Here is an 8,012-nt window from a genome sequence, read left to right as displayed (position 1 = left end):
CATGTCCTCCATGTTCTCCCCTGCTCCTTCCACTGTGGTCTCATCTCATCTCTCCCCCTTGCAGCAGTCCAGTGAGAGTCAGTTGTCTTTCAGCTTTGTCCTGTGTTTTCCACTTTCTCATCTTGCCATTTTGCTCCAAAAGTGGCAAATGTCCAGCTCAGGCAGTCTTTTCAAAGGTCCATTCACACACACTAAAGTTGCAGCTCGTTGGAAATGCACATCCATCCATCCAGTCATGTTGATGCCATTTTTCTCCTTGCTGCCGCTGTCTTGCACAGCTGCTGCTGCTGCTGAAACTTTTCTTCACTGCTCAGGACACTGCTGTGAGCTCCTGATATCCATCTCGTTGTTCTGGAACTGCATTTCTTGTCTTCAGGGAGAGATTCTTGGAGCTTGTTTTCTCAGGGTGACAAACACATGGAAGTTAAGCTGTAAAACAATTCAGCCAAAACTTGGCTCGAGTGTTTCTAATGATGTTAACCTATAATTTTCTTCCAACTGCTGCACGTGGAAAATTGATCCGGGTCTGCTCTTCACCTGCAAGTGACACACTGAGACATTTTGATCATTCTTATCACTGCTTAAAGAAACACGTCTCCCCTCTCTGGTTCTGAAGTCCCCTTTCTTAAAAACCCAGAGAGATTGTAGTTGTTCTACATTGAAAATCACCAAACCCTCTTCCTATTTTTTTACTTATTTTTATCAACAATTCTGCTAATTTTGTGTGTGTGTCCACCCTAGGGGAGCTGGTGGCCTGCAGTACCACCGTCTCCCGCTAGTTGGAAACAACTTTACGCACATTTCTACACTCTCTCTCTTTTTTTTTCTTGTTTTTGTTCCTATTTTCAACATTTTGAACCCCATTTTTCTCTGTTTTTTTACACACACAACAACTTTTCCCACACAACCATTCTCTTTCATCTCACAACATACTTTTACCCACAGTTCTTAACATACAGTCACACACTGAGTTTTGTCCCTGGCCGCCTGGTGGAACATCTGCCGCAGTCGCCTCTCGAGCCGCTAATCCGGCTCCGCTGACTGCCCCTGGAATCTAGATTCTCTATTACTGCACGAGGCGTCCCCCGTGAGGTTCCTTGCCTTCTACGGACCAAGGAACGAACACCGCCACCCCCAGTCTCCTTTGAAGAAGTTAGGATCTTTTAGAAGACGCTAGGGATATCACTCCGTGATTCCACACGAAGACTCCCTCGGAGCTCTTGCCCTGAAAGGTCGTAACACACCTTCCTGGGCTCCCCGAAGGCTGCAACACGCTCACCTCCTCGGCCAGACACAAAACTCTCGTGACTTGTTACAAGTTAGCTATCACTCACCCATCTGCAGGAGTCCCCTCAAAGTCGATGGTCTCGGTGGTTGCTGAAACACACGGCTCCGTGACTCCTCCATTTCCTTTGCTTCAACAGCCGGTAGGACAAAGGTACCCTTTTCCCTCACGGGTGATCAGCCCGTCCACGGAACCGTTGTTCAGCGACCACACGGACCACCCTGCTCGCAGCACCATTCTGTTGTGGAAGTTTTCCATTAAATAAAGCCTGCAGATGAGCGGTGAGCGGTAGCTAACATTCTTTAATCAAAGCACACAAAGAACAGACAACCAAGCTTGATGGAGAGCCTACATGACCGTGGGGCAGGTCAGCAGAGTCTCACTGAGCCTAGCATGGCTCTCAGTTAAATACCTTCCACAGGAACAAAGGGCAGTACACAGCTGTTTCACACTTTAAGGTTCACACTCCCTTGCTACCTCCCAGAGTCCTCGAAGAGACAAAAGATTCCTTCCTGTGGAGTTGTCTGCTTCCCCCAACTTCCTAAATAGACCCCCACCATTTCTCTTACAGTATTGGTGTCAGACATGTTAAAATCCAGTGGCACCAAGGCATTATACAATAAAATAATGTGATTAGTACATAAGTAAAAGAAATTCCTTTACACATGTTTGTGGCTGTAATGTGGCAAAATGTGGAAAAGTTCAAGGGGGCCGAATACTTTTGCAAGCCACTGTACCTGGATGACTGAGGATGCATCAAGACATTGCTAGAGATAATTTGGGCTCACATTGTATTGGTGGCTTCTGTAAAAGCTTTAGCTGTACATATTATTTCTGTAGGTACTGTTTAGTGACACAATCTGTTTTTCAGGGTGGCGATCCAAATCACTGTGGAGCAGAACGCACCATAGAGACGTACAGCTCTGCTGCTGAACTCTTCAAGACTGAAGTTTGAGTCAGTTTTCGGCTGCTTAAAATATTTTCACATCTTTCTGTCAGGTTTGCCACTTTGTTTAAGACACGACATTTGAGGGCATTTTGTCATATGATGCTGCACTGTTTCTTAAATATTTTGTGAATAAAAAGGATAGTTCACCAACTCCATTTTGAATTGGCGCATTAAACAGTTTAAATCAGGGGTGCCCAATCCCAGTCCTCGAGAGCTACTGTCCTGCAGGTTTTAGATGCATCCCTACTCCAACACAGCTGAATCAAATAGTTGGATTACCAATTCGGCATGCCATCAAGTCTGGCAAAAGCCTGATAACGAGCCATTCATTTGATTCAGGTGTGCTGGAACAAGGACGCATCTAAAAGCTGCAGGGCAGTAGCTCTCGAGGACTGGGATTGAGCACCCCTGGTTTAAATAATCTGACTCTGTTGCCTTTTCAAAGCCGTGTGAGGTCAGTCCTCAAACAGCTGAACTTTCAGGACAGGTTATTCCCCCATCCTCCCGCACCCTCTGCTTAGCCGAACTAAATTCATGGTTCTCTTCTAATTTTCTCAAACTCAATACTAATAAATCTGAGCTCCTCTTGGTAGGCACTAAATCAACATTATCCAGAACCAACAGTTTCTCTGTTTCTTGCCGGTCTTCGTTTCTTCCTCTGTGAAAAGTCTGGGTGTCATCCTCGACAGTACTCTATCTTTCAATTCACACATTAATAATGTTACTCGGTCTGCATATTTTCAATTGCGCAACATTAATCGTCTCCGTCCTTTTCTCACCCCACATGCCACTGCCATTCTTGTCCATAGCCTTGTTACGTCCTGGATCGATTATTGTAATTCACTTCTTTTTGGTCTTACTCAAAAATCCATCCACAAGCTTCAACGCGTCCAGAACTCTGCTGCCCATATCATCACCAGGACCCCTTCTATCCACCACATCACTCCTGTCCTACAGCAGCTTCATTGGCTCCCGGTCAAATATTGTATCAATTTCAAAATATTCTTGTACACATTTAAGGCTATTCATCATCTCTCTCCTCCATATCTCTCTGATTTGGTTAAGATCACCGCCCCATCTCATTGTCTCAGATCTACTTCTTCCCTTTCACTCTCCGTCCCATTCCCCCGTCTTGCCACCATGGGGAGCAGGGCTTTCAGCTGCTCTGCTCCACGACTCTGGAATTCCCTACCTCCTGATTTAAGAAATATCTCTTCCTTCTATCTCTTTAAGTCCCAACTCAAAACTCACTTGTTCAAAATAGCTTATCCCACATAACCTCTCCACTCTGCTATTTTAAATTTGTTTATGTCTTATCCTTTTATGATTGTGTAAACTGCTTGCTTTTATGTTGCTTTTTATTCTACTGTGTACAGTGACCTTGAGTGTTTTGAAAGGCGCTTTCAAATAAAATGTATTATTATTCTTTGAATTATGAAATATTTACACTGAAATCCTGAAATAAAAATTTGTTTAGATCCCAAATAAACCAAATAAATAAACACAGTGTATAAATAAGAGGTTGAAAATATGAGAAAACTATGTACATGAGTGAACATGAGTCCTAGCAATTTTTCTTTAGAACCTTTTAATTTAAAAAAAAAAAGTATTGTATTATGCAGCCGTTTGTGCTTTCTCAAAAGGTTGACAATTTCCAAACTCCAGGGCCCTGTTTCAGAAAGCCGGTTTAGTGCAAACTCTGAGTAAGTGTACCCTGAGTTAACGAAAACTCTGGGTTTTCGGTTTCACAAAGCGAGTTTACATTAATTCTGAGTGAGTTACTATGACGACACACTCCGTGAAGCTAACCTGCCCCCTAGCAGGTTTACTTCAACTAACCCTGAACTTCTCCGCCTCTTTGTCGGAAACCTGACTGTAGGAAGTGTCAGACATGGCGTGCCCCTTCCTTGAAGAGCCAGTAGATGTTGAAGCCCAAATTCTCCACAGAGCTCTCCGCCGGGAGAGAGTGATTAGAGCGTTTGGACATTTTATCATGTCCTGATGATTTTCTGTGTGAACGTTACCGCTTTTCAGCACAATCGATAATTTATTTGAATAACATCCTCAGGCCTTATATTGCTCATGTGACACATCGCGGACATTCTCTCAGTTCTGTACATATTATTGTGTGGATGCTTTAAGCATCCACACTATTGAGTTCCTGTTTCTCTTTATTCTTTATTGTGTGGATGCTTTAAGCATCCACACTATTGAGTTCCTGTTTCTCTTTATTCTTTGTTTTCCTGTTTCTCTTTATTCTTTATTGTGTGGATGCCCTAAAGGGCTTCCACACAATTGTTTTCCTGTTTCTCTTTATTTTTATTGTGTGGATGCCTTATAGGGCTTCCACACTATTGAGTTCCTGTTTCTCTTTATTCTTTATTCCACTATATTCCAGTTGCTTCCATTACACTTTTGGCACTTATCTACTCCATCAGTTTTCAGCCGATTTTCTCCGTTCAAACTCTAAACTGTTCTGCTCTTTCTGCTAATGCCGGCTATGACTTTTGGTGTTTATTACTGTTATACTTTTTAAAATATTACACACTTTTTTCCTTTAATTTGTCCCATTGAAATGAATGGGAAACTTCCACAATTCTGCTAAAACTTGCTTGTTTTTGAAACTTAACTACCTCCTCATACTTTCACCTAGAAACTCCATTCAAACTTTAAAATGTTCTCAAATTATTGGGCTATTCCTGTCTGATTCAGCTTTTTCAGATCTTCTACCGTTTTAATTTTATACCTTTTAAGTTTTCAGTTGCAAAATTGTGATTTTTCAGAAAATACATGCGTTGCTATAGTTGCTATGCAATTAAGTCAGAGTGAGTGCTGGTCCGTTCTGAATTTTCTCTTCATGTCTAAACAACTTCTTGCTACCGCTCAATTTCCACTCAACCCCACAAATTATACGTCAAAACGTAGGTATTTTTGCTGGCTTTCAGAAAACGTCACTATCACTGTTGTGGAAGTTACAGATTTTTATCAAATCGCCTCAGACCAACACAAGATCTGAAAAACGCTCCATTGAGTTTCAATGGAGAGTGTGTTCAAAATCAGCGCTGGTTTCTCTAATGAGAGGCATTTTCAAATCGTCATATCTCTTTAACAAAGCAAAGTTAGGACATGAGGCTTGTGCCAATATATCTTCAGACACTGCTGACACTCACAGTGGAAGCAGTTTCACAATTATCTTACCGTTGAGCAATGAATTACGTTTGTTTGAGGGTGGAAATCGGTCCTCCTCTCAGTTTTCAAACTCCGAAAATGAAGCCGTTTCTTCTCGTCGTCATATCTCCGCGACGGAGGTACAAAGAGCAATGAAAATCGCAGTCAAAGTACACCAAAGTCCGCTGATTCACCCAGTACAAGAATTATGCTGCTAGCGCTCCTAGTTTTTGAGTTACACGATGTTTTGTAACTCCAAAAAACGGCGTTTTTCGCCTCTCACCGCGATCTAATTCTGACTGCTGAAGTCTCTGTCTTTCAGAGCCCTGCCCCCTTTCCAGGTGGCGCAATCAGTAATGACACGGCTCTGCAGCTCAAAGGTCGTGATTTCAATCCCACCTTGTTCAACATTTTTTTTTCCACTACAAATTGATACACTATCACAGACCTGTAATTTATATTGCTAATCTATTACAATTCTGCAAAGTTTTATGATTTTAGCAGCTTTTCTAATATGGACCTCAGATTCTTGTTAACGCCCATGGCAGAAACAAGTACACAGCCTGATGAAGCAGACAGAGGCAGTACCTCTGATTGGTGAATTTGAGCAGAACCAGGTTGTTCTTTCATTTCATTTCTTTATTTATTTCACACATGGTTCAACAGTGTTTCTTTTCTACATACAGAACCTTCTGCCTCTTTTCAGCAGAAATTCTGCTCATTCACCTCATCTCTTGTGTTGGAGTGCCCTCTTGTGGCGCCTTTTGGGTAGTGCCTTAGTAAACGTGAACACTGCAAAGAAGTGGTATCAGACTGGTTTGTAGTGGAGGAATTTGTTGCCAGTTTCTTTCATCTTTAATCCATATTCATGTTGTAATGTAGTAGTACCACAATATGGCAGAAACACTATGTTTTGGCACAAATACTTTGATTTAGTATACTTTAGCTTCTTCAGCTTCTTCACCCCTTTTCAGCAAAATTTTCATTTTTTCACCCTTTTCAGCACAAATTCCAGCTTTTTGGCTGTATTCAGAAAAAAGACAACTCTTTTGAGCAGAAACTCTGCTGATTCATCTCTTTTCAGCGCAAGTTTCTGCTTCTTTGCCTCTTTTCTGCAGAAATTCTGCTGATTCACCTCTTTTCTGCAAAATTTTCAGCCTTTTCACCTCTTATCAGCACAATTGTCAGCAGCTTCTGCTCATTTCAGCAGAATTGTCCGTCTCTCCACCTCTTCTTTGTAAGAATGACTTTGGCTCAGGGAAATGAATAGCCGCCTTTGAGCAGAAATTCTGCTGATTCATCTCTTTTCAGCGCAACTTATTGCTTTTTACCTCTTTTCTGCAGAAATTCTGCTGATTCACCTCTTTTCTGCAAAATTTTCAGCCTTTTCACTTCTTCTCAGCACAATTCTCAGCAGCTTCTGCTCAGTTAGCAAAATTGTCAGTTTCTCCATCTCTTGCTTTTGAGAGAAAGAGTTTGGTTCAGTGAGATGAGCAGCTGCCTTGAGATGAGAACGGCCAGGTTCAAATCCCGGTCATGGCAAAACCTGTTTTCTCTTTTGTTCTGCCTCTTTTCTGCAGAAATTCTGCTGATTTACCTCTTTTCTGCAAAATTTTCAGCCTTTTCACCTCTTCTCAGCACAGTTCTCAGCAGCTTCTGCTCATTTTAGCAGAATTGTCGGTATCTCCTCCTCTGTTTTGAGAGAATGAGTTTAGCTCAGTGAGATGAGTAGCTGCCTTGAGACCAGGAGGGCCAGGTTCGAATCCTGCTCAGGGCGACATGTTTTTTTTTTTTTTTCACCACCATACAACTTTTTGCAACTTTTCATCTTTTTCAGCTTTTCAGCAGACAGCTTCAGCGTTATAGCATCCACACAGCATTTTCAAGAGGAAATGCAAATTTTTCTAGTTCTTTATTATTGTGTGGATGCTTTATGCATCCACACTATTGAGTTCCTGTTTCTCTTTATTCTTTATACTTTATTGTGTGGATGCCCTAAAAGGGCTTCCACACTATTGAGTTCCTGTTTCTCTTTATTCTTTATTTTCTTTTTTCAAGTTGCTTCCGCACGCTTTTTGGACTTTATCTACTCCCTCAGTTTTCAGCCGATTTTCTCCGTTCAAACTCTATACTGTTCTGCTCTTTCTGGAGATGGGTGCTATGACTTCTTTCTTTGTTCTTTTGTTCTGCCTCTTTTCTGCAGAAATTTGCTGATTGGCCCTCTTTTTCTGCAAAATTTTCAGCCTTTTTCACTCTTATCAGCACAATTTCAGCAGTTTCTGCTCATCACCATAATTGCTGTCTCTCCATCTCTTTCCTTGTGAGTGAGCGGCTGTGAGATGAATAGCCGCCTTTGGAGCCCAGGAGTGCTTTGTGGTTGTCTCTAATCCTGGCTCAGGGTGACAATTTTTTTTTCACCACCATACAAGTTTTCTTGCAACTTTTCATCTTTTCAGCTTTCTTTTCAGCAGACAGTTTCATGTAAGCAGCATCCACACAGCATTTTCGCAGGAAATGCAATTTTTTAGTTGTGTGATGCCCCAAAGGGTTTCCACACTATTGTTGAGTTCCTTGTTTCTCTCTTATTTTATTCCACTATTTACTAGTTGC

This window comes from Oreochromis aureus, unplaced genomic scaffold, assembly GCF_013358895.1.
Source record: "Oreochromis aureus strain Israel breed Guangdong unplaced genomic scaffold, ZZ_aureus HiC_scaffold_378, whole genome shotgun sequence".
NCBI lineage: Eukaryota > Metazoa > Chordata > Actinopteri > Cichliformes > Cichlidae > Oreochromis > Oreochromis aureus.
Note: the sequence above shows the minus strand (reverse complement) of the source record.